The 25642-nt window shown below is 42.8% G+C and overlaps 1 long non-coding RNA gene across 1 annotated transcript in view; it reads left to right on the plus strand.

The window, feature by feature from the left end:
* The window catches only part of LOC132472706 (uncharacterized), a 154874-nt gene extending 129655 nt beyond the window's left edge, over window positions 1-25219 (plus strand). Inside the window, exon 2 of the long non-coding RNA XR_009529158.1 lies at window positions 23814-25219. This is a non-coding gene — a long non-coding RNA (uncharacterized LOC132472706). The remainder of the gene's footprint in view (window positions 1-23813) is intronic.
* The last annotated feature ends 423 nt before the right edge of the window (window positions 25220-25642 follow it).

Genomic DNA, 25642 nt, shown 5'->3' on the forward strand with positions numbered 1-25642 from the left:
ACGGAGCTCTTGCCTGACGGTGAAACAGGGCCGATGCGATGTCTATGGGCCGATGTATTACTGTCAATTTAGAGGGGGGAGCACCCCCACAGTGTATGGGGGCAAAGCGAGCGGCCAAAGCGAGCGGCCGAACGGCCCCTCCCAACATGGACTGCTCTGCGGTCTGTCATTTCTGATTGGCTCAGCCTGACACACGGCCGGGTCACTTACCCGGTACTTCTCGTTGATCTCACTGAAGTTACACAGAAATACGAAAATGTCAAAAAGGAAAAAATGTGGTGGAGAGGCAAAAGAATTGGGTGGCGCTCAGAAGTTGAGGTTGAAAAGGAAAAAAAATTTAGAGCAAGACGCAGCCAAATGTGCTAAATTAACCGACCTTTTCCATGGAAAAGCCAAGGTTGACGGCGACGCCCCTGTCAGCGAGACCAATGGTTAGGCGGGAACAGAACACAGCAGCATAGCTATGACAGGTGCACTAGCGAGCATGTTTGGCAATATAATAATGACTTAAACTAATTATGGAAGTACCAGAGGAGAGTCCCACGGAAGAGGCAGTGAATGAAGTATTGATTAGAGAGCGATTTATTAGATACCACCGCTAATAAACCATTGGAACACTTCAACACCGGTAACCACAGCAACGCACAACAAACCCCGGCCCGCCCCCATCTCCCAAACCCTGTGTATGTGTATGAAAAAGAAATTCCACTAAAATAATTGTATCTTGCACTATTTAGATCATTTTCAGCCTTGATTTACCTTTCTAGGCACATGCAATTTCTAATATTTTGTACATGGACAAGATTGCTTATAAAATATTTCCCAGTGATCTTCACAACTAGTTTTTATTATTTTACACCGTGGCAAAATTCTACGCGCGCTATTCCCGCGGTCTCATAAAAGGCCTCTCCATCCCAAAGTCCCGGGCCAAATTTTTGGGCCAGTCCATCCCTGGTGTGAACTAATATAAATGACGTGTAAAAATCATCACACGAAAGGATTTGGCCTTTAACAGGTAACATTTTTTATTTGCAAGAACATGAACAATGCAAAAACATGTCGTAACGTGACTGATCAAACAACTGAGGCCTGCGCCCAAACAAAAATTGTAAATAATAAATAATAATAATAATAAAAAAAAATTTACCTCACTGCGCCCAAACCAAAATTGTAAATAATAAATAATAATAATAATAAAAAAAAAATGTTTTTACCTCACATTAACAGCCACGCAGGCTGTGTGTAGGAGATTTGGCTCCTACCTCGCTGCAGCAGCACATCATCTCTTTCAGTTTCAGTGGGAACAGTGTTGTTGATCTCCCAGTTTTGCCAGTGCATCCAAGTCTGGAGTTATTTTGGTTGTGGCAATTCTCAGGATAGAGCTGAGGTGCTGATCCGTTAACCTCGATCTGTGACGGGATTTGTTGGCGTTCATGACGCTGAATGTCTGCTCACACACATAAGTCGAGCCAAACAAAGTCAGCATCTTCTGGGCAGCCCTCCGGAGGTTTGGAAATGTGGCTTTGTTAAGTGAAGCATAAAAGTCATTCAGTTTAACAGAGTTGAACTTCTCCTTTAGGACGGCGTCAGACTGAAGATCTATCAGTTCCAATTGCAGCTCCTCTGGTGCTGTGTCAGGGTCTTGTGACAGGGGACAGGACACCAACTGAAGTGACGGTTCAATTTTTTCGAAATCAGAGAACCTACGGCTGAATTCTCCATGCAGGTCCTCAAGTGATTTGCAGTATTTTTTTGCGTTTCGCGGTGCCTCTTCCTGCATGGCAAGTGTGGGGAAATGAGCGAAAGTTTTGTTCGCAATTTGTCTGGAGAACAAAGTGAGCTTGGAGATGAAGGCTTTCACATGTTTGTACATGTCGTGAACAAACAGATCTTTCCCCTGTAGTTTCACATTCAGCTCATTCATGTGTGACAATATGTCCACAGCAAACGCAAAGTCACTAAGCCAGTTCTTGTCGCTTAGCTCAGGGAACTCGTCAGATTTCCCCATCAACTCCAAAAATGCAATGATGTCATCTTTCAGCTCCCACACTCGTTGTAACACTTTCCCCAAACTTAACCAGCGGACGCAAGAGTGGTACAGCAAGTCCTGATGATCCGCATCAGTTTCCTCCAGGAACGCGATAAACTGACGGTGCTGAAGTCCCCTTGCTCGTATAAAGTTCACGAGTTTTACGACTGGATTCACGACATGATTAAGCTGCAATACAGACTTGCACAGGGATTCCTGATGGATGATGCAGTGAAGGAAAATAAGATCCTGGTCAGGGTTTTCCTCTTTCACTTTATCCGTGATTCTTCTCAGCAGCCCAACATTTTTGCCAGTTAAATTTGGCGATCCATCCGTTGTGACATTGACAAGTTTACTCCAAGGAAGCTTCATTCTTTCGATGACAGCAGACACCTGGTTATACAAGTCCTCTCCCCGCGTTGTTCCTTTCATTGACTCCATGGTCAAAAACTCCTCTGTTATTGTAAAACTGTCGTCAATGCCTCGGATAAAAATGAGGAGCTGAGCAGTGTCTTTTACGTCCGTACTTTCATCCAGTGCTAGTGAATATAACTCAAAGGAATCAGACTTTTTGTTTAATTGGCTGACTATACTTTCATCAATCAGTTCCACACGGCAAGTCACAGTCCTGCGTGATAAACTGACATTTTCAAATTTGCTTTTGTTCTCCGGGCACAAGATATCTGCTGTCTGTACCATGCATTCTTTTACAAACTCGCCTTCAGATAAAGGCTTGCTAGCCTTTGCTATTTCGTATGAAACCAAAAAACTTGCCTTGGTAGCTGACTCTTGAATCGCAGTTTGTCGGTGAAAAATGTTTTGCTGAGTCTTTAAATTAGCCGCCAACCTCTGAGCCGTAGCCACCCGTTCTTGCGTTGACAGATTGCTAGCGTAGTTCGCATGTTTCGTAGTAAAGTGACGGCTGACATTGTACTCCTTGAAAACCGAGACAGTTTCTCTGCATATCAGGCATACAGCCTTCGATTGGAATTCAGTGAAGAAGTATTTTCTTGTCCACTCCGTGTTAAAAACTCGGCACTCATTGTCAACTTTTCTTTTTCGTGATCCACTCATTTCACAGCAGGGAGCACCGTATCTAATTCAGAAATATAAACAAACCTTGTAACTGGCGCTACGGCCCACACATGCATTGCGAGATCATGCGCCATCTAGAGGGGAAATGGGGGCATTACAGGAGAAAGGTAAAATGTAATTTAATAATAATAATATTAGGACAAGTTCCGCGGGCCGGCTTAAAAAGCCCAAAGGGCCGTAGTTTGCCCATGCCTGAACTACAGTGTGCACAAAATAAAAAGTATGTAATATTAAAAGGCAAAAAAAATATCAAAGTGGAGAGTTAAGTCATACCAGACTTATAGACAGCACAAGGTATCTTGTCTTCTCACTCTTCTCCAAGTCAGCATCACCAGAAATGATGAGGGTCAGGAACCTCATGAGATCAGATGGCAGGAGGTCATCCAAGGACATAACCAGATCATCAGCTGTGGGAGGCCAAGGAAGAGAATTGGCCTCCCTGAATGTCTTCTGGATTGTACCACAAAGAAGCAGGGCCACATCTTCATACTCTGACAGTTTTGATAATAATTCTGATCATCCTTGCAGCATGGGGGGTGGGGCAAACATAGTTCCCGCGAGAACTTTGATAATTCAATCAACATTGCTCTTTGCATTTGTGCCTCAACTACACATTTTGAAAATGACCAGACAGGAAAAGATTTGCTGCCACTGGGGTTCTGTCACAGATTTTTCAGGGTGGAAGCAATATATGTGAGGATGTGCCTGAAACACAGGTTAATTTTGAGGAGGACCCTGATTATGCGGCATTCTCCTCTGATGAGAATGAAGCCAGCATACATGTAACCATATTTCAAGTTGGGATCATCAACATTTGTTTATGAGACGTCTTAAAGAATGTAAAAATACAAAAGTTAGAAAACATATATCAATAGGGTCTATATGGGAGGAGTTCCAGTGATCGCATGTCACCGATTTTGTATTTTTTTTTGTGTTTATTTGAGTTTGTATGCACCATACATTATCTAATCATGACAATCCTCATCTCTATCAATTCCTCATACAAAGACGAAGAGAAAATGGGGTGGACTGTTTCTGTAGAATGTATTGTTCAAGATCTATGTAGATTTAAAGTTTTCATTTTTCACAGCCGAAAATCAAGCACAGACACAAAAGATAGTGAAAAAAATCATACATGGGACAATAATTTGCATGGGGAACATCAAAATTCCTTTACTAGACACCTTAAGGATTACAAAAAGCTTGGTTAGAAAAATATACCTTTCGGGTGCATGGGAACCCCCCCCTTCCTACCAGACTAAGGGCCCTATCTTGCATCCGGCGCAAGTGACTTAGTCACTGGCGCATGTGTCGTTGCTAGTTTACAACTGGCGCAGAGCGTTCTTTTCCCACCAGCGCCACTCGCCGGTAAATTAGGGATTGATCATGCGCCCCAAGGGGCGGTTCGGCGGAAGGAGGAGGCGTGTTCTGGCGCAAACGCTATTTTGCCGTTGCTGAATACCATTGCGCTACTGACCAGGAAATACCTGGTTTAAAGTCAGTGGCGCGTTGTTCAGATGCTATTTTAAGGGCGGATGCATAGCCTACATGCGCATGCGATGCATACGGATTGCTTGTGCACCTCGCGCATACACTTTGCTTCTCTCATCTACCTAGCCGCACATTCTTGGTAAATTATTTGGGAAAGAACAGCTGATGCAGCGGTAATAAGTTGTACTTTTAAATCAATGCATCTGCAAACACCGTACAGCAAACACATATTTTCTTGACACAGACATCGTATAGGCCTACATGCCCATAACTTTTAGGATTGATGAGTATTTGATCGTGAAAAACATTGTTTTACCGCGAGTGAGTGTTAAAAATAATGAATGAATGCGGGCGCGCGTGTGTGCTCTGTTTAAACACACGCAAACTAAACACGTAACGCATAATACAATCAATGGCAATGTCTATTACCGCGGAGACACATGCATATTAGGATAGCATACAATACTGATAAGAAACAATGTTTATAATGTATTGCGTATTTCATTAAATAGATCAGTTACTGTTGGGAAAAACGGTCTGTCTAGCTACTGGACCAGATAAAATGAGACGGAGAGGTAATAAAGTCTATCGGCACGAGGACCTTGGATTTATTAAGTAAAGTGGCAACGGTTATACAGAGTCATAAAGCGTGAGAAATCGAATATGTCTAAGTCCCTAATCAGCGCTGATGGTTCGTCTGGAGCTTCGCCTCCGTGGAAGGTCTGCTTCAGAAGAAGGGGAAGAGTCCCTGTGTGATGCAGTCTTATGCTGTATCCTCCTCTCGATGAGGTGTGTGCGTTTGAGATGTGTGCGGTTCTGTGTGTTTTGGCTCCCAGGCCCTGAGAGAGCTTCGTAACGGGGAGAGTTCCTCGTGTCTCCGGTGTGATAAATTAAAACGGGGAGTGCCCCCCTGAAATGTCTCGTGTGTGATAATTTAATGTGGCTCTCAGGCCCCTGGTGTGGGCAGAGGTATCTCTTGGTTCCTCCTAACGGGGAAGAGCTCTCAAAATGTCTCCTGTGTGATAAATTAATGTGGCTCTCCCGTTCTGGAGATGATACTGGTGCATTGTCTGAGTGTCCACCATCTGCCTGCCTGGGAGATGGGGCCTTCAGCTCCGGCCTTGACCTGACTATATATTATCATGTTTGTGTTATGTGTTCGTTGGGTTTAGAGCAAGAGTCGACTATATTATAATGTGTCCATGTGATGTGCTCATCAGGCTAGGGTAGGAGTTAGCTATATTTATAATGTACATGTGATGTACTCAGCAGGTTATTTTTCCCAACATATCCCCCTCAAGTCGTCGCAAGACGACTTTTACTCATTTGGGGTACGAGGGATAGGACTCCAGCACGGGACTACCATTATAACACCATTAGAAATAACAGAAAGAAGGCAAAATGACCATAAAAACAAACAACCATGAGCATGGGACTAAAACAACTCGCTGGACCGGGTGTATGGGGAACCACGTGGGAGAAACGCTACCCATGCTTCAGACATGGGTATGCCATACACACCCCACCTAGGGGTGGCATCCACCCCGGCCTTACATCGCGAGCAGACAATACCAACAATACTGGCAGCAGATGATACACAACAAAACCAACACCAAACCATAACAACAACAACAAAATGCAACAACAAAACTAACAGTAAACAATAATGATATAAACAAAATGCAACAATCACACAAACACTACACAATAACAATCACAGGAAAGAAATGTAACCATGAAACGTGTCCCTAAATAATAATAATAATATCAGAAAGATATGAGGTAAACAACGAATGGCAATCCCCCTCAACCCATCCCTAGATGACCACACACTAAGGATGTGAGGAGGAGTTAACTGGTCGTGTAACAATAAGCAATCACACGCATGGGGTATTCAGGGTAGGCCCGGGGCACGGGAACAACTGAAACCACGGAATAGTCCTGAGCGTCATCACGGGCAGGTGGTCGCAAGGCGCCACCTGAGCATTAGACCCTTTTATTCAACTGCGCTCAGGACATCATCTGATAAACGGGCAATCAGGGCCCCTAGAATCTCGCCCGTGTGTATCCCGAGCTCCATCTAGTTCTCCAGCCGGATCAGGTCGGGCCCCTCTGGCGGTCCCTCGTCCAAACTCTCCGGTATATACTCGATCCCCAGGTAAGCTTGGATGGCACCTGCTGCACCTGTAGCGCCCATCGCTCATTGGGCTCTCCATCCATCCGAAATCTGATTGCATCATCCTTGGGTAGTTGGTCGGCTCCGGGCGTGTCTGCATCTGGCTCCTCCTCTGGCCCTGGAACTTTGTGTTTCTCTTGCTGGAATTACAAACTTATGTACAACAGTTAGATGTTCAAACATATTTTCCTTAATTCTATTTCTAATTACTCTAATGGAAGTCCCTTTTGGGACCCTTGAATGTTAAGTGAAGGCATGGGTCGACCCTTAAGCATTTCATGCGGGGTTAGATGCGTCGTTCTGTTAGTTTTCATGCGATAACTCATTAGTGTCAACCGTAGTGCATTAGTCCTTTAATTTAGTACTCTAATTTAACTTTGTTAATCTTCGTCTCAAGCGTCCCATTCCTCTCCCCACCATACCTTGTGGTTTGAGGATTGTAGACACAGACTAGTCTTTATTCGACATGCAAATGTTGAATCACTTGAGTGTTCTCTGAATAAACGTTTTGTCTGAGCTTATTTCTGACGGAATTCCAAACCTTGTCATGACTTCTCTAGTCCGAAACTTGATTACTGTAGCCGCACTTGGGTCTTTTGATGGGACTGCTTCTACCCATCTGTTGAACACTGTTTTTCACACTCATTTAGCTGGATGTCAATCATTGTTTGCAAGTATGGTGAAGAAAAACCTTGTTTTCTAATTATTATTATTATTATTATTATTATATTATTTTTTTTTATATATATATTTTTTTAATTCTCCTCAATACCTCCCCCCTTGGGCAATGGTCAAAACCATGCACATTAAATGATAAGCAAATCTAAGAACGCCGTTGGTGCAACCAACGTCGAAACGTCTAACCTTAACCATCAGCAAACTAAAACCAATCTTTTGGGAAGGGAAATCGAAACCAGTATGTCCAAAACCAAAGCCCAATATGGGTGGGTTTACCATCAGCCGCCGGAGACCATGCTGTTCCAAAGTCATGCACTAAACCGAAAAACGTACATGCGTTAGTGGCCTTCTATACCACAAAGGTAAAATAAAATAAAACGCGACATGCCCCGTTCCAAGACCACCTCTGCTGCCAGAGCTGACATATCTGACTCCTGTTCCTCCTCCACCCTACACCCCACCCGGCACTTCCCATGATTGTTGCAGCTCGTCACTTCATGATCAAGTGAGCCAGTGCCCACAGCGACTCTGCCAAGTAATCGTGACTGTGCCTGCCTTAGGTCGTCCCGGGTGTCAAGGTGGGATCTTACCCGTCGTTGGCTAACCAGCCTTCCATACTGGCTTATTGCAGGATGCCGTACCTGGGATACGATCAATCCCACCTATGTGGTGGTATAGATCGCAAGGTGGAGGGATGGAGACAGAGTCCTCAGCCCCATCTGCCCTATGCAGCCAAGCGTGCGCAATGGATACACATCAGGGGGACTATAAGACAAAAGGTAATTTATCAGAGTTACAATTATTAAAGTGTTGCAGCAGCAGTAGTGGCATTTGAAAGGTAAACCCAATACTTCCGAATCCAAATTGACAACATAGCATGTAGGACCCCTTCCCAGCAGATGTGGCTTCAATCCACCTGTCATCCTTGACCAAAGAGATACACCCCATATTTTAATAGGTGTAGTCCTACTTGTACAGTTTATCAAGATTACTTTATTTTATTTTATTATTATTCTCCTTCTTTATCATATCCATATTTATTCAATTATTCTTTCCTGTGTGAAAATAATATGAATCACTTAGTTAATAGCAACACCTTCTTTAGTCCAATTGCATTAGATTATCATCACTGTTGTCCTATTAAAGTATCAACGTTATTGTCCTTATAACCTCCTCATGAACTTTGATGTTCTTCATCCTGAATGGTAACTGTGTCAGGATGTTCATCATCCTTGATAAAAAACAAAACTAAAACTAAACTTAAAGAAAAACAAATTAGCCATAATGTGAATATCCGCTGCGTGTCTCCCTGTGACTCTCTCCCTCCTTCGGGAGAACACGCTCTCTCTCCCTCCTCAGTACGGGGTGCTGTTTGGTGCAAGACAACAGATAAGGGTGGAATGTGGCTTCTCTCTCTCTCTGCGTGTCTCCCTCCCACGTTGGGTGCGGCCATAACGCCTTGAAAGCGAGTGTGCTCTGGGAGCTGGGTGTGAGAGAAACCATGGGTAGTTCCTTTTCTCGGCCAGCAGAGGGGTTGTTCAGGTGAAACCTATGGACAGAGACTACAAGGAACTTCAAACATGGCAGACAGGGAACTACAAATTTATCAAAGCCTGAAAACTCAACAGAGCTCTACCTGCATTCCTTGGATATGTGGTATTTTATGGCGTATGGCCACCACACGCTTTCAGTTGAACGCACTCTATTTCCTTTCTCTGTACTGTGTGTTAGTGTGTCTCTCTGTACTGCCTGAATGGTGTAGGTCGACAAATGGGGGGGGAAATGTGTTCTCTCTCTCTCACCCTTCCTCGCTCCCCTTAGGGTCAAGCAGCAGCTAGGACCGTTAACAGATAAGCCTGGAATGCAACATCCTCAACTCTCCATCATGGAACAAGGCCTAATAACTATCTCTCACACACAAAAAGATCCTTCTGTCCCTTCATTCACAAATAACTTTTCACTTTATTATATATAACTTAATACTGCTCCCCCTTTCCAAATTTCTATATACACAAAACTAGAAGCTGACCACCGAAATTGGTACAGGCCTCGTCAGGCCGAACCAAAACACCCTCACAGGTTCTAACTTCCATACAATTTTAGGGAGGGGAACTACAACATGAGGTGGAGTAGAGGACTTCAAATATGGTGGACGGGGACCTCAAATGGGAGGACTACACATATGGGAAAGGGGATTACACTCTGGGCCTGAAAACCATACAGAGTCCCTTCTCGTGGTCCTGAAACAGCCGTTCATTGTTAGAAAAACACGCACTCTATCGCTACCTCCAACTGTCTAGAGGGAAAATGGTCCCTCTCGATCGTCCTCCGACTTTAGCTCTCCTTGCTATCTCTCCTTGCTATCTCTCTCGCTCCCTCTCACACAAACACACACACACACACACACACCTAAACAGACCTTTCTCATTCTGTCTCCTCCAAACGCACACACAGAAACATCACCTCTTGCGTACACGCGCACAGAGACGCACACAGCCTTTCTCGCGCATACACACACTGTCTCTCTGTGTGTCACTCGTGCCCCAGGCATACGGTTCCCTCTGCAAAGGGACTCTAACCTTCTTACCACATAGAATTATTTAATACACATTTATTACTTGGCCATCGGTAGTCTTGTATCACTATGACCGATTCTTATAGGCCCTAGTTTTTTTTTCTTCTCATTCCCTCTGGATTCCACCCGCGGTCCAGGCATCCCTCCGGGTCCACTCTTGGCCCAGGCATTTATCACTAGGCCATCGGTAGTCTTGTATCACTATGACCGATTAATATAGGCCCTAGTGTTTTTCTTCTCATTCCCTCTGGATTCCACCCGCGGTCCAGGCATCCCTCCGGGTCCACTCTTGGCCCAGGCATTTATTACTAGGCCATCGGTAGTCTTGTATCACTATGACCGATTATTATAGGCCCTATGGTCTCGAGGGTATTCTTTCACCATGCAACGAGCCGATATTCGATGTGTCACGCGTTCAGGGTCAATCGGGTTTATGGGGAAATACTGGGATGCAGTCCTATTCGTCCCCACGAGATATCCCGTAGCGAACCGCTCTCACAGTCTCACCTCCTAATGTGATTCCTATATAACTATGCAGAGTTTGGATTTTATCAACAGGTTCTGCCTACCTTTTGTTGGGCGCATGCGAGGTGAGACTGCAGGAATCGGTCCGGTGCTCCGGGGTCCCGAGGTCGTGCCGCTCTCCGTCTCTCGTTTCCCAGTTGCGGTTCAATTTCAGAAAAAATCACGTCGAGGGTCACCAAATTGTTGGGAAAAACGGTCTGTCTAGCTACTGGACCAGATAAAATGAGACGGAGAGGTAATAAAGTCTATCGGCACGAGGACCTTGGATTTATTAAGTAAAGTGGCAACGGTTATACAGAGTCATAAAGCGTGAGAAATCGAATATGTCTAAGTCCCTAATCAGCGCTGATGGTTCGTCTGGAGCTTCGCCTCCGTGGAAGGTCTGCTTCAGAAGAAGGGGAAGAGTCCCTGTGTGATGCAGTCTTATGCTGTATCCTCCTCTCGATGAGGTGTGTGCGTTTGAGATGTGTGCGGTTCTGTGTGTTTTGGCTCCCAGGCCCTGAGAGAGCTTCGTAACGGGGAGAGTTCCTCGTGTCTCCGGTGTGATAAATTAAAACGGGGAGTGCCCCCCTGAAATGTCTTGTGTGTGATAATTTAATGTGGCTCTCAGGCCCCTGGTGTGGGCAGAGGTATCTCTTGGTTCCTCCTAACGGGGAAGAGCTCTCAAAATGTCTCCTGTGTGATAAATTAATGTGGCTCTCCCGTTCTGGAGATGATACTGGTGCATTGTCTGAGTGTCCACCATCTGCCTGCCTGGGAGATGGGGCCTTCAGCTCCGGCCTTGACCTGACTATATATTATCATGTTTGTGTTATGTGTTCGTTGGGTTTAGAGCAAGAGTCGACTATATTATAATGTGTCCATGTGATGTGCTCATCAGGCTAGGGTAGGAGTTAGCTATATTTATAATGTACATGTGATGTACTCAGCAGGTTATTTTTCCCAACATTACCGCATATCATATGTTATATTATTTACGTTTTCTTTGGCGAAATTTATTTGAGGACTCAGTATTTCTGAAGTTGTGGAAGAAAACCCCTTATTCCATGTGTGAATTAGGCCATATTATTTGGCAATAAACTGAGCCATTTGCAGTTTGAAATTCATGTGCATCTGTCTCATCGGAGACTGCAGACGCGCTGTCAAAATATCAACTCGTCCGATTCAAATGCGCTCATGGCTCTTAAAGGGGATGGGAGCTGGCACTCTCATTGGTTTGTTGGACGTTACGCCCAAACCACACCTACGGGTAATTAGGCTGCTTCAGACCAACCCTTTTGACACTTGCGCCGCGACGCAAGTGTCATTTATCCGCCTGTAAAATAGCGATAGCGCCGTAGAACCGCCCACAAAGCTACTTGCGCTTTGCGCTTTCCACTTGCGTTTCAGACCGTTAAAATAGGGCCCTAACTCTGTTCTGGGAAGTAACAGAAGACCAATAGAGGAGTTAATGGTGGTTATGTTCCGAGAGTTTCTTCACTGTGTACAGGGTAAAAGGATGTAAAATGTAGCATGGATAAAAAAAGAATCTCTTCCCTTGATAAACTCTAAGTTTGCTAACCATATTTTCAAATATTTTCTTAATTGATTAGTTTGGTCCATAAAATTAGACGCATGTGAAAAATGTTTAACTGTCACCCAAACCTCAATATGGCATCCTCAAGTATCTTGTTCTGTCCATAGCCCCAAAAGATTCAGTTTACTGTCATAGAGAACTGAACAAACGAGAAAATATTCACATTTAGAAAGCTGGAATCAGAATCTTTCCTACCGATTAATTGATTATCCAAATAGTTGTTAATTAATGGATTAATTGTTACAGCTCTAATCTTAAACAAGTGTCTTGATTGGCTGAATAAGGTGGTGGTATAGATCAAATATGTGGCATGGATGGGTTTTCCCAGGACTGGTTTGAGAACTACTGATTTAGAAGATATTGTAGTGCATGTCATAGTACAATGTATGCACTATTCTACTGCAGTCGTAAGTGTTACAATAGGCATTTGTGATAAGTGTTTGCTGTGCCTTATTTCTACATTCTCCTACCTATGTTGAGGATAATTACAATATGACATTTCACTGTCTATAATCAATGGCACGTCATACATATCATGTTATCTACATATTTTAAAGTCAAGCTATATGAGAATGTTTTGTAAATAAAATTGTAATGTCTATATTTTCTTTTCTGAAGCTTTTCAACCTTGTAGAGAAGTAGCTTGGGGAACATCTTAACGCCAAGAACCTCACTGAGGCAGAAAAGGCGTTTATCCTGACATTGAATCCTGGACAAATCCTAGCCTTTGCAACGGGTTTTTCCCAGTCCAAAACAGACTTTTGTTCATGATGACACGAAGCACCCATTGCTCACACATGCTCAAATGAGCTTCAGATATTTGTTAACAGAAAGAATCTGGCAGATGATAATGAATTTGATTACAATTTTCTGGTTGCTCTCATGAATGGATACATTTTTAGTGCGGTGTAGTCTACAAAAAAACAATGCTTGTACTGTACATTTGGAGCCCAGAGCTTCTAATGGATTGACTTGCTGCGAATCTGGTGTAGCATGTTCTTTGAGTTGTTAAAACATTGTTTCGCCTAAACTGATCTGAACTACAGTCAGCATGCTATAATCTCCTATAAAAAACATTATCCATGTCTTCTCAATACTGTAAAATGACACAGTAATTCCTTTATTTTTTGCTTTTATTAGGGTGCACTCTCGTCAGATTTCATCACATGTCCAGTTGTCAGTTTTGTGCATTTTTGCAGTATTGCTGTTCTCAGGTGGGTTCTTGTATTCATTAATATTCATTGTTCATTTTAGCTGTATCAGACAGTATTCAAATAAGTGGCCAATTCCTATAAATAGGCCATTCCAGAAACTCTGAATAAGCTGTGTACGGCTTTAGTAATGAATATCCTGCATTGTCAGTGAACAGATACCTTGAGAATGTGAAGTGGGAGTATTATTCACAGACCATCAGTATAGTGCAATTTGTTATTGGTGGCTAGCTGCATACCTCAAAACGGGTTTCATGACTTTACTATTTGCCTTTTAGCTTGTTTCAGTAGCAATATGCACAGACATGCAAATGTTTCATTTGATTTGCTTGCTTTTTGATTAAACGCCACTTGCAAAAAATGGTCCCTCTCGATCGTCCTCCGACTTTAGCTCTCCTTGCTATCTCTCCTTGCTATCTCTCTCGCTCCCTCTCACACAAACACACACACACACACACACACCTAAACAGACCTTTCTCATTCTGTCTCCTCCAAACGCACACACAGAAACATCACCTCTTGCGTACACGCGCACAGAGACGCACACAGCCTTTCTCGCGCATACACACACTGTCTCTCTGTGTGTCACTCGTGCCCCAGGCATACGGTTCCCTCTGCAAAGGGACTCTAACCTTCTTACCACATAGAATTATTTAATACACATTTATTACTTGGCCATCGGTAGTCTTGTATCACTATGACCGATTCTTATAGGCCCTAGTTTTTTTTTCTTCTCATTCCCTCTGGATTCCACCCGCGGTCCAGGCATCCCTCCGGGTCCACTCTTGGCCCAGGCATTTATCACTAGGCCATCGGTAGTCTTGTATCACTATGACCGATTAATATAGGCCCTAGTGTTTTTCTTCTCATTCCCTCTGGATTCCACCCGCGGTCCAGGCATCCCTCCGGGTCCACTCTTGGCCCAGGCATTTATTACTAGGCCATCGGTAGTCTTGTATCACTATGACCGATTATTATAGGCCCTATGGTCTCGAGGGTATTCTTTCACCATGCAACGAGCCGATATTCGATGTGTCACGCGTTCAGGGTCAATCGGGTTTATGGGGAAATACTGGGATGCAGTCCTATTCGTCCCCACGAGATATCCCGTAGCGAACCGCTCTCACAGTCTCACCTCCTAATGTGATTCCTATATAACTATGCAGAGTTTGGATTTTATCAACAGGTTCTGCCTACCTTTTGTTGGGCGCATGCGAGGTGAGACTGCAGGAATCGGTCCGGTGATAACTTGTGTTTTCCAAAATCATACTTATGCACAGGTTTGAGAGGATTAGAGAAGTGCAACACAAGCAAACCCTCAATGTCTTCTTTGGAGATTAAAGTAGGCCTATGTTCATCCTAAAAAAAAAGAAGGAAAAAACAGATCGGACATTCACAAACAATTTGTTTTGCCATGCATAGGATGTAATCAGTAGTCGAGTTGAGGGGGGATGGGGGGGGATGGCATCCCCCTTAAGTATTAAAATGGTCAAAACCATCCCCCTTATGAAACGGCCATCCCCCCTTCCCATCCCCTGTTATTTGATCAATTAATGTTGAAATATTGCCACTATTTAATTTTCAACATTCTACATTTTATATGTGCACGTCACGTGCCCCTCATCCACAGTATTTTAGCCGCTAAAATACTGTGGATGAGGGGCTCGTGCACATATGTCACGTCAGTCAGCGTCAGTGATAGCAGCGCAGCATGTGATTTCAGCAACATGGCCAACAATAAGCGACAAGGACAGCTTGATCTGAGGGACTACTTCGGCTTTAAGAGGACAAAAAGTACCACCGAAGGTAAGTCAAGAATACTTATGATATGTCACCAAAGGTGTAATCTCTGGACAGAGGCGATAACAACACAGTTAAGGATGTTATGATAATGCGCTTACTTGTGCTCTGCGCTCAGTAAAGGTGTTCGTTACTTAGCAACGCAGGGCCGCTTGCCAAAGCTTCTGCTCTAATCCCTGTTTTTTTGCTTTTCATCTTCACCCTACATTAGCCAGTATAGTTGTTCAATTGTACATAGTTGTTCAATCTTGAAGATAGATGGGGTGCATTTTGAATGTGTACTTTTTTTAATCACGATCAAACACTGACAGCCAAACTGCCGGACTTCGTGAACATACCCTCATTGTCAGGGCTCAGCTGACTCTGCGACGTAATTGTCAGTTCAGCTTTTAGACTGTTAAAATCTTCAAAACTTTGAGGCTATCTGATTACAGCCTATAAGCCTAATTTACAATACAACCAAACAAACAATTCTGAGGTATAAAACAATTGTGGGGATGTCAATGGTTTTATATAGGACTAGCCTAGTCATGTCTAAACTTAAATCACCGCCTGAATTTTATTACAATATTCTATAAAACCCGTACAACAACAGCCTAAAATATTGGCATCGGAACTAGACTGTTTTTTTTTTGTGTAACATTTAACAGTTCAAACAGATATAGTTTGGAGCTTACGGTTTTTTTCTTGTTGACTAGCCTTACGCCTGGCAGCTAGCTGCTAGTAGCCAACGTCAGGTTAGACTTTTCATACATTCATAAAGTTAATGCCAGATTTGATTTCTTCAAACTGCGTTCGCATCTGTGTAGCGCGCGCGACAGAGAGGGAGAGGGACCTAGAGACTGTGCGTGTGTGAGGCAGTGTGCGTGTTTGAGGCAGTGTGCGTGTGTGCTTCAGGAGCATCCTGATTGGCCGGTTTCGGTAAATCAACCAATCAATTTTCAGTGTGGGCGGGCTTTTATCTCTTCTCCCGAAACGAATTAATCAGTTCAGTGTACAGGGGCACCATGGCACAGGGAGAGTGCCCCCAAAAAAGAAAGACATTTTAAAGTTGCAATGGAATACAAATAAAAGCAGTTAACATAAACAGGATAGTAGTAGCAGCATATAATAAATGGTAAAAGTAATCGGTAACCCTTCCTTTTACAGTCCCCTAATTACTAGGTATTTACCCGGTACATGCATGGTAAATCATAGTGTATTACTGGGTAATTACCACTGGTAATAAGAAGGTAAATACAGAGGTAGTTACCCAGCAAATACATGATAAATCATAGTGTATTACTGGGTAATTACCACTGGTAATAAGAAGGTAAATACAGAGGAATTATCCGGTAAATTATAGTGTATTACTGTGTAATTACCACTGGCAATAAGAAGGTAAATACAGAGGAATTACAGCCGAAGTACTAAGTAAAACCTCCACTCTTACCCATCAACTCAACTAAGTAGCGTGTAGTTGTAACTGTTTTAGGTTTGGTAATAACTCAGATATTGTGTACTTCCTAGGAAATTAGGCAACCAATTCTTATAAACACCTATTATCCAAGGTTTATGTTGTTAACAGCCCAAGTTTAATGATGTACTATCTAGAAATTAGCATAGTGCTTTCCAATAAAATACATTTTCTTAGTTATTATTCGTAGCTGCACCCATTCAGAAAGGGTTTATTCGATTTACCACTATGGAATTACTTACCTGGTAACAACCTCTGCAGGAACAGTTTTCCTCTAGTGTTATGGTACATCTTCTTAAATACTGGGTACAAAGCCGTTTGTTTCCATGGTATTACCAGGTTCTTACCGTATAATTTATAATAGATACATTCCATTATCCATGCAGTCAAGACAAACTTGTACCATGTACGTTCTGCGACATTACCAAGTAAAACACACGAATTTACCCAGTAATTAAGCTGAAACTGTACTGTAAAAGGAAGCCTCGTTTATTTCCATGGTATTACCAGGTTCTTACCAGATAATTTGTAATACATTATTCCCTTTTCCATGCAGTCAACACAAACTTGTACCATGTACGTTCTGCGACGTTACCAAGTAAAACACGACAATTTACCCAGTAATTAAGCTGAAACTGTACTGTAAAAGGAAGCCTCGTTTGTTTCCATGGTATTACCAGGTTCTTGCCACATAATTTATAATACATTTCATTGTCCATGCAGTCAACACAAACTTGTACCAAGTACGTTCTGCGACGTTACCAAGTAAAACACGACAATTTACCCAGTAAGTAAGCTGAAACTGTACTGTAAAAGGAAGCCTCGTTTGTTTCCATGGTATTACCAGGTTCTTACCATATAATTTGTAATACATTATTCCCTTTTCCATGCAGTCAACACAAACTTGTACCATGTACGTTCTGTGACGTTACCAAGTAAAACACGACAATTTACCCAGTAATTAAGCTGAAACTGTACTGTAAAAGGAAGCCTCGTTTGTTTCCATGTTATTACCAGGTTCTTACCATATAATTTGTAATACATTATTCCCTTTTCCATGCAGTCAACACAAACTTGTACCATGTACGTTCTGCGACGTTACCAAGTAAAACACGACAATTTACCCAGTAATTAAGCTGAAACTGTACTGTAAAAGGAAGCCTCGTTTATTTCCATGGTATTACCAGGTTCTTACCATATAATTTGTAATACATTATTCCCTTTTCCATGCAGTCAACACAAACTTGTACCATGTACGTTCTGCGACGTTACCAAGTAAAACACGACAATTTACCCAGTAATTAAGCTGAAACTGTACTGTAAAAGGAAGCCTAGTTTGTTTCCATGGTATTACCAGGCTCTTACCATATAAGTTGTAACTGGTTATTCCCTTTTCCATGCAATCAACACAAACCATATATGTTCTGCAACATCGTTCACCAGTAGTTAAGCACTTTAATTGTTGTTATAAAACCCCAAACCACTGTTGATGAAAGGCATATTAAAATTAAACAAAATCAAAGGCTTGTCTTTCAAACAATGCATATCTCACAAACAGGCACTGAACACTGAATAAATCGGACAAAAAAAAGAGCCGTCCACATCAACTCAATTTAAATGTTACTGATGGTGTTTTCATAAAACACATGACATTGTTATGGCAAGTGACCACAAGGAAGACTGCTTCAACCTCTTCCATTTGAATAAGCGGTGAATGCCATGCAGCAATCTGCCTATGGGAGCATCTTTGTGGTCATTCGCAAACCAATGAGTCCACTCGATGAATGAGAGATGACTCTTTAGTGTCTTCTCTGTGAGGTATCCCTGCAGTCTCCACATCTGGGATTTGAAGGCTGACCAAGACCTGACCAGGTACCTCCAAATCTCCCCTTCCATACTGTAATAAAGAATCAGAGGACAAGAAAATAAACATTAGGACTGTCAATTAATTAACATTTCTAGAACATGTAGAACTCAAAGATTATTTTGTTTATTAGTTTAAAAAAGGATGCTGGTCCTCTGGCCATTGTGTTTGGTCATATTGAAAAGAGAAAAAGGCATAGCCATAAATACAGTTAATAGGACGGGAGGGGACAGGCTGTTAGCTCCGGTTAGCACTTTAGCATCGAGCTAGCGGAGCTTCTGTCATTCAAATAACTCGGTTGTTTAAAACCTATAACACCCAATTTATTAAAATATCCGGATTTAATCGGGCTCTCTCCCATAAGTACAGTTAATAGGACGGGAAGAGACAGGCTCTGTTAGCCCCGGTTAGCGTGATGCTAAAGAGCAGCTCTACCGGAGCATGCCACCTCAACAGGTGCAAGTTAGCCTCCGGTTTGATATTCGCCGGATATTCGGTTTACCACCCAATCGGATTCATCAACATAAGTGCAATACATTACGGGCTTATGCTGCTATCCATTTGGATGTACGAAGTGGTAAAGTCGCCAATCTCCCAGCTTTCTTGCGGCATTTCGCTGAGGCACGCCCCCTTTCGGTCGTAGTATCTCTAGCAAACTAGATGGCTGCGCCCATAGTCAATGGGGATCGAGCTGTATTTTCTTTGTATTTGTACCACGTTGGGGGTTGTAATGTCGATTTTAAATCCTCATACACACTTGATTTCATTGCTGCTTTAATCCGGTCACCAATTTAAGGTCTTGCTTTGCGTGAAATTCAATGTAAAGTTGTGTTTTCAAGCTGGTTTGACAAAGAGGCTATGTTGCTAATGATGACTAGCCCGCTACTACCCCTCGTGGCTCGACAGAAACACGACAGCACTTGTTGAAATAAAAATTGGCGAAAATGGCGAAATATTATTGCAATGTAAAAGGCTTGCAATGTTAATGTTTCTGTAAAGGCTGGCAACCATTATACACTGGATTATTTATTCTTTCCAAAATAGTTTTCTTCTTAAACTCGTCGGACACAAATAGCAAACTGGAAGGCTGGAGCAAGGGAAATACGTCACGTTCTCGCTGAAGCTGGTCGTTCGTACCAGCCTACCATCAAAATGGATAGCAGCATTAGTATGTTGAGGACGGTTTAGGACGGCGTATCGCGAAAATCACAAACACATGTTGTCGCCATCCATGTCTGTGCAACAACGTCATTTACGTTCTGGCTGCTACCTGTTTTAGGGACCGTCAACAAGTTACACTCACCGACTGGTGGCAGAGACGTTACCATGGAATTGTTTCTGGAAATAAATTATATAAAATAACAAAAGAATCACTAAAAAAATAATTTTGTCACCTGATTGTAGTAGTAGTTGCCAATGGTGGGCTGCTACTTACTGCAGGTAACTTTGCTAATATATTGCATTATTGTTAAACGGGATGCAATTAATAATTTCAAATATAGTTTAGTCGATTTTTGTCGAATATTAAACTATTAACTGCATTATGATTAACTATATTGCAATATATGTGTGTTAATTTCCTGAAACTATTCCATGGTAACGTCTCTGCCACCAGTCGGTGAGTGTAATTTGCTGACGGTCCCTAAAACAGGTAGCAGCCAGACAGTAAATTATGGAAAGCCAAGAAGGCCACAATCCGGCCCTAGAATGGCGCGGTAAAAGTGCAAAACCGCACGGAAACCGTACGGATTCCGTACGGTTTGGCAAGAATTCCGTACGGTTTCCATACAGATTCCGTATGGTTTTGAATGACTAATAGCCGCGGCTATTAGTCATTCACTCCGGCTATTAGTCATTCACTCCGGCTATTAGTCATTCACTCCGGCTATTAGTTATTCACTCCGGCTATTAGGTATGCAGAACGAGCCCCTCCCTCTTCTTTGCTTGACCACTAAGTTTGAAGGCTGTCTAACCAATCAGAGCTGCAGTGCCTCGATGTTTCGCTGTAACATAAAGCTGTGTTGTCTTTACTAGTTTCACTACAATGTAATGACCACCATTAGCTAGTGGAAAATACATTTGTGTCTAGTACAGTGATATATTTGTATATGTTAGGCTATATATTGAGATGGCAGTGTGCGAAATACCCGACAATATTCGGGGATGTCCTCATCCCCAGATTGTTCTCGATGCAGTAGCCAGCTAGGCCATAACATTACATAACATGAACATGAACTGAATAATAATTATGCACACAATCAGTGCATTTGCAAATGAGAGCCTGCAGTATGACCGATCTTGTGACATGTGGTCGGAGAGAGTCGTGTGTGTGTGTGTGTGTGTGTGTGTGTGTGTGTGTGTGTGTGTGTGTGTGTGTGTGTGTGTGTGTGTGTGTGTGTGTGTGTGTGTGTGTGTGTGTGTGTGTGTGTGTGTGTGTGGCCTACATGACAACACACACACACACACACACACACACACACTTTAAACACACTGGTAAAGCAATAGGAGCCTGCATTGGCTAAAGTTGTTGCGTTGCGCGTTATTTTATAACAGGGAGGGGCAAAGTTGTGCATTACAATGCAAACACGACAATAATTGGCACCGTTCTTGCGCACTCAGAAGAACATGAACTGAATAAATGCCAGCTGTAGCCTATATAGCATATCGGACACGGCCACACAATCAGTGCATTTGCAAATGAGAGCCTGCAGTATGACCGATCTTGTGACATTATTGAACCATCCATCTACAGCTAATACGATCAGACAGGTACATCATTGATCACATATAAGCCCATTAAAGCCCAACATCACCACGGCAGGTGCGCTCTCTCTCGCACATTCACACAATCACTCCAACTTCTCCAACTCCAAGGCAAGACTGTTTCACTAAGACCACAAACAACCACAACTAAACAGCCTACATATCCACAACAATGCACAACAATCAGTTCATTGCGTCTATCTTCTGTTTGTCGCACATGGCTAATTTGCATACTCGCACATGACTGTCGGCTCCGCTTGTCAAAAAAATAGAATGTATTTGTGAATAAATGCTTTTCATTCTGAATACTGGACTTGGTGAGCTTAAATAGGCTACATTTAAGTGACCTTTAGTGAGATGGCCTAAAACTGAATTATTTGGAGGACTTATAGCCTACTTGTAGTGAAGTATTTTTAACAGTGTGTGGAATCTACAGCTGATCACTTTCACTGGCTAAGCAAAATGAATCCCGAAAAGTTGAACCTCTGAATTGATCCTGAAAGCCTATGTCCTAGAATAATTAATTTGTATTCCGTTTTAGGACATTGACAAATTTCCATCAATGCCATTATCGAATGTGAAAATTCGCGCAACGTTTCTCCCTCGCGTTGGCGACATTGGAAAACTTTTGTTGGGCCTCAATGTAAGAGTGGGCACAGCCAAAAGTCTCTGACAATATTGAAAAGATCTTTTCTGGATCAGTCTTATCAATAGCTGGACGCAGTTTAATCTCAAGTTTAGCCTCACCCTCAAGAAGATCATATACAAAATACGCCTATTCACTGGGGGACATGTGTGTAACCTGTAAGCATTGGCGGATCTCTTCAACCCATTCCTCCACAAGAAGACATTCTGAACCTGGACTACAAGAAAACTTGGGATATTTACGTTCTCTTGGCACATGGACATACCTCATACTAGGGGGACCTGGCAGTGGTCGACTTGGCTCTCCCTGATCTGTGTCCACCGGAGGCACTACATTTCCCTGACGAAGCCTTACATTATCTGCTTGCAGTTCTCTGATCTGCTCAGATAGCTGCCTGACCTTGTCTTCCATAACCTGTGAGGGCCAAGAAAACAAGACAGAAGAGACAGGGTAAAATGTTAAGTTTTAACCACTTATTGCTTACAGCGTCGTTGTCCCAGATCTTTCCTCAGCCACTGTTTTTCCCTTAATCAATGTAACCTTGGTTATTGCCAAAACAAAATAAACAAAATCAAAACAAACAAACAGACACAAAACCAATCACAAGTTTTACACCAGTCCCATTCTTATCCCGCCGACAAGGCCAAATGTGACCCCCAGGGGGTGCTTCAGTCTACAGTTTAGGGAATGGTTAAACTAGACTATCAAACTATATCCAGGTGTGTCCAATGAAGGCACAGAAATGGGACTGATGCAATCAATAAACATTTATTATGCAATAATCAAAATAGATGCTGGTTAGCAACAAGGGCAAATAAAACTCATGCAGTTAGCAGCAGATGAAAATCAAACACTAAAACACTGCAAACAAATACTGTTCCCACAAGAGATTGTGTAAAAATGCCCATGGGCCACACAAGAAATATATAATAAACAAAATAACAAACAAAAGACAAAACAATTTGGGTTAACGGGCTACCACTAGCCGGCCTTCCCCCTAGTCTCCCAATTAGCCCACGATACGGGTGGCAGATGTTTATAGCACTCGTAGGTAGGGGTGTAAATCTCTGGTTTCATCACGATACGATATAATATCGATTCATTGGACAACGATACGATATTTGCCGATATCAAAAGTCTGCCGCAATACGATTTCGATTCAGGGGCATGCGATCGATATGAGACGATATCATATGCCCATTTAACACAACCTCTTACAATCACATCAACTCACATCAACTTAATTATAATTTCATCATTTTATTTCTTTGCTCTTCCGGATATTTAAAACAAAAAAATCCATTTTTAATACAAATAATAAAGTGCCACATAATTGCATTTAAGTGCCAAAGGTTTTTTATGGCTTAAATTAAAGAGCCTGTAATGATCTTTCATTTTGAACGTAGACCATTCCCAACCTATCTGTGTGGATATTTTTCTTCTAAAAACAAAACATCCCTCGGAATCATCTTGAAAAACGGGACATATGCCCAATCTGGCAACACAAACCGAAACTAGACTTCCTCGCGCTCACACATGTGCTCGCTGTTGCCTCGTTTAACGGTGAATGGATACGAGCGGCTTGGCGCTTTGCGCAGAAATAGTTTCACAAACACCCGCGAAAGGAGATATATAATAATAAAAGGGTGTAATACTGCGATATGCATCGATGTTTGGCAGTTGCATCGATGCAGTTGGATCGTTCGCCAATCAATCGATGTATCGATCTACATCGATGTATCATTACACCCCTACTCGTAGGCAGTGGCGGCCGGTCAATAGGGGGCGCTAGGGCGCCACCCCCATCAAAATTTCAGGAAAAAAGTATAGACACAGTAAACATAAATTACATAATAAAAAGTAATTACCACGTGTGTTCAGAGGGGCGCCGGCCAAATGAGTGTGTATGTGGCCTCTTAAAGGGGTAGTTCGGAATTTTGGACATAGGGCCTGATTCCCAAGTGAGCATTGGTATTCTATATCACTGGAGACAGTTTTCAACACATTTCATACAGTCCTTCTAGTTGCAGAGTTTGCTCGTGCTAGGCTAGCGCAAGTCAACGGGCAATGCTAGCCTGCTATTAAAAACAGTCTTACCCACTCCACAGTACACCCGAGGTAAATCAATTATAACGCCAGACTATAAATCTAAATGTCTGTTTATAGAATAATGTTAGAAATAAAACCAACCTTGCATTGCATTGCATTTTGAGGGAATTGCGGGGTCTCAGCAGCAGTGTTTATATTCCTGTACGTAGGCTACGGCAGCGGCGGACTGATACCTAGGTTACCTGCCGCTGTCATTGCTACAAACGCAGAGTACAGTGAACGAAGGAATTCTATAAGCGTATTCAATTAACAAGATATGCCCACGTTTGGAGGAGTTTGCGATGCATCTGCTTTTGAAGACGATTATGAGGAATTTGTTGTATCCAACGAACCGTACATGTACGAGCCGGTGTTTTGATGTCCAAGCCAGCAGCAACAAGCCACAGTTGAGTCCTTTCTGGATCTCGCACTGGAAATTGGTGGAAACTTTGTGGTGCCCATCTGTACCGTTTATTTCTACAATTTCTAAAAGCACACTGAACCATCATGTTGCCTAGTCGTTCAATTGCGCTTCTGTCCCACGCTTCTCTGTTTACGTTCTTCTGTCGTGATTCGGTTACAAACCTAACCAGCGCATAGTAAAATTCCGCTTCTGCTGAGAAAGTAGTCCCTCGATGATTCATGCGATGCAAGGTTAGTTTTATTTCTAACATTATTCTATCAACACAGACATTTAAATCTATAGTCTGGCGTTATAATTGATTTACCTCGGGTGTACTGTGGAGTGGGTAAGACTGTTTTTAATAGCAGGCTAGCATTGCCCGTTGACTTGCGCTAGCCTAGCACGAGCAAACTCTGCAACTAGAAGGACTGTATGAAATGTGTTGAAAACTGTCTCCAGTGATATAGAATACCAATGCTCACTTGGGAATCAGGCCCTATGTCCAAAATTCCGAACTACCCCTTTAAACTTTTGGCTTCCATGTGACTTCATGCTGGTCTCTAATTGGTCACTTCAAGATTCTCCTCCGGGCGCAGCTCTCTGCGCCCCTGGCCAATCAGCGTGCTTGGGCTCATTTTTCATCCAGTCTGATTGATTCATGATACCTATCAGTCAAAGTCACTCCCCTGGCAACAGAGCCGTGCCTGTCACTCAAAGAGCGACAGACACGCCCACGCGCACACGGAGCAGACAGAAAAAAACAACAACGAGAAGACAGGAGGAGACATGGCGACAGCAAACGAAAATTCGGTTGTTTCGTTACGCAGTAATCCTTTCTCGAGGCGTTCGGTGGAGGAAAAAAAAAGAATAAAGGAGCTTGGACCGGAGCAGCCTAATATACAAATCCAGCAGCAGGCAAGTGACAGGGGAAGGAGTTACACTAGAGGCTTCTCCCGTTTGTGTTACACCAAACACAGTTGGCTAGCTGGATGTGGAGTTAGCAATGCTCTCTATTGCTTTCCATGCTTGCTTTTTCAAAGTGTTGGCAGTGGCACTGAAGCTCTGTGGACAACAACTGGGGTCAGAGACCTGAAACATCTCTCTGAAAAATGCAAACGGCATGAAAGTAGCCGTAGCCACCTTGACAACAGCATGAAGCTACAGTTTTTTGGCCGAGTTAGCATTGCTGAACAATTAGATGAGGGCTACAGAGTTGGCATTAGAAGGCACAATGAAGAGGTGACAAAAAATCGTCACATACTGTCC

Source organism: Gadus macrocephalus, chromosome 15 (assembly GCF_031168955.1).
Source record: "Gadus macrocephalus chromosome 15, ASM3116895v1".
Taxonomy (NCBI): Eukaryota; Metazoa; Chordata; class Actinopteri; order Gadiformes; family Gadidae; genus Gadus; species Gadus macrocephalus.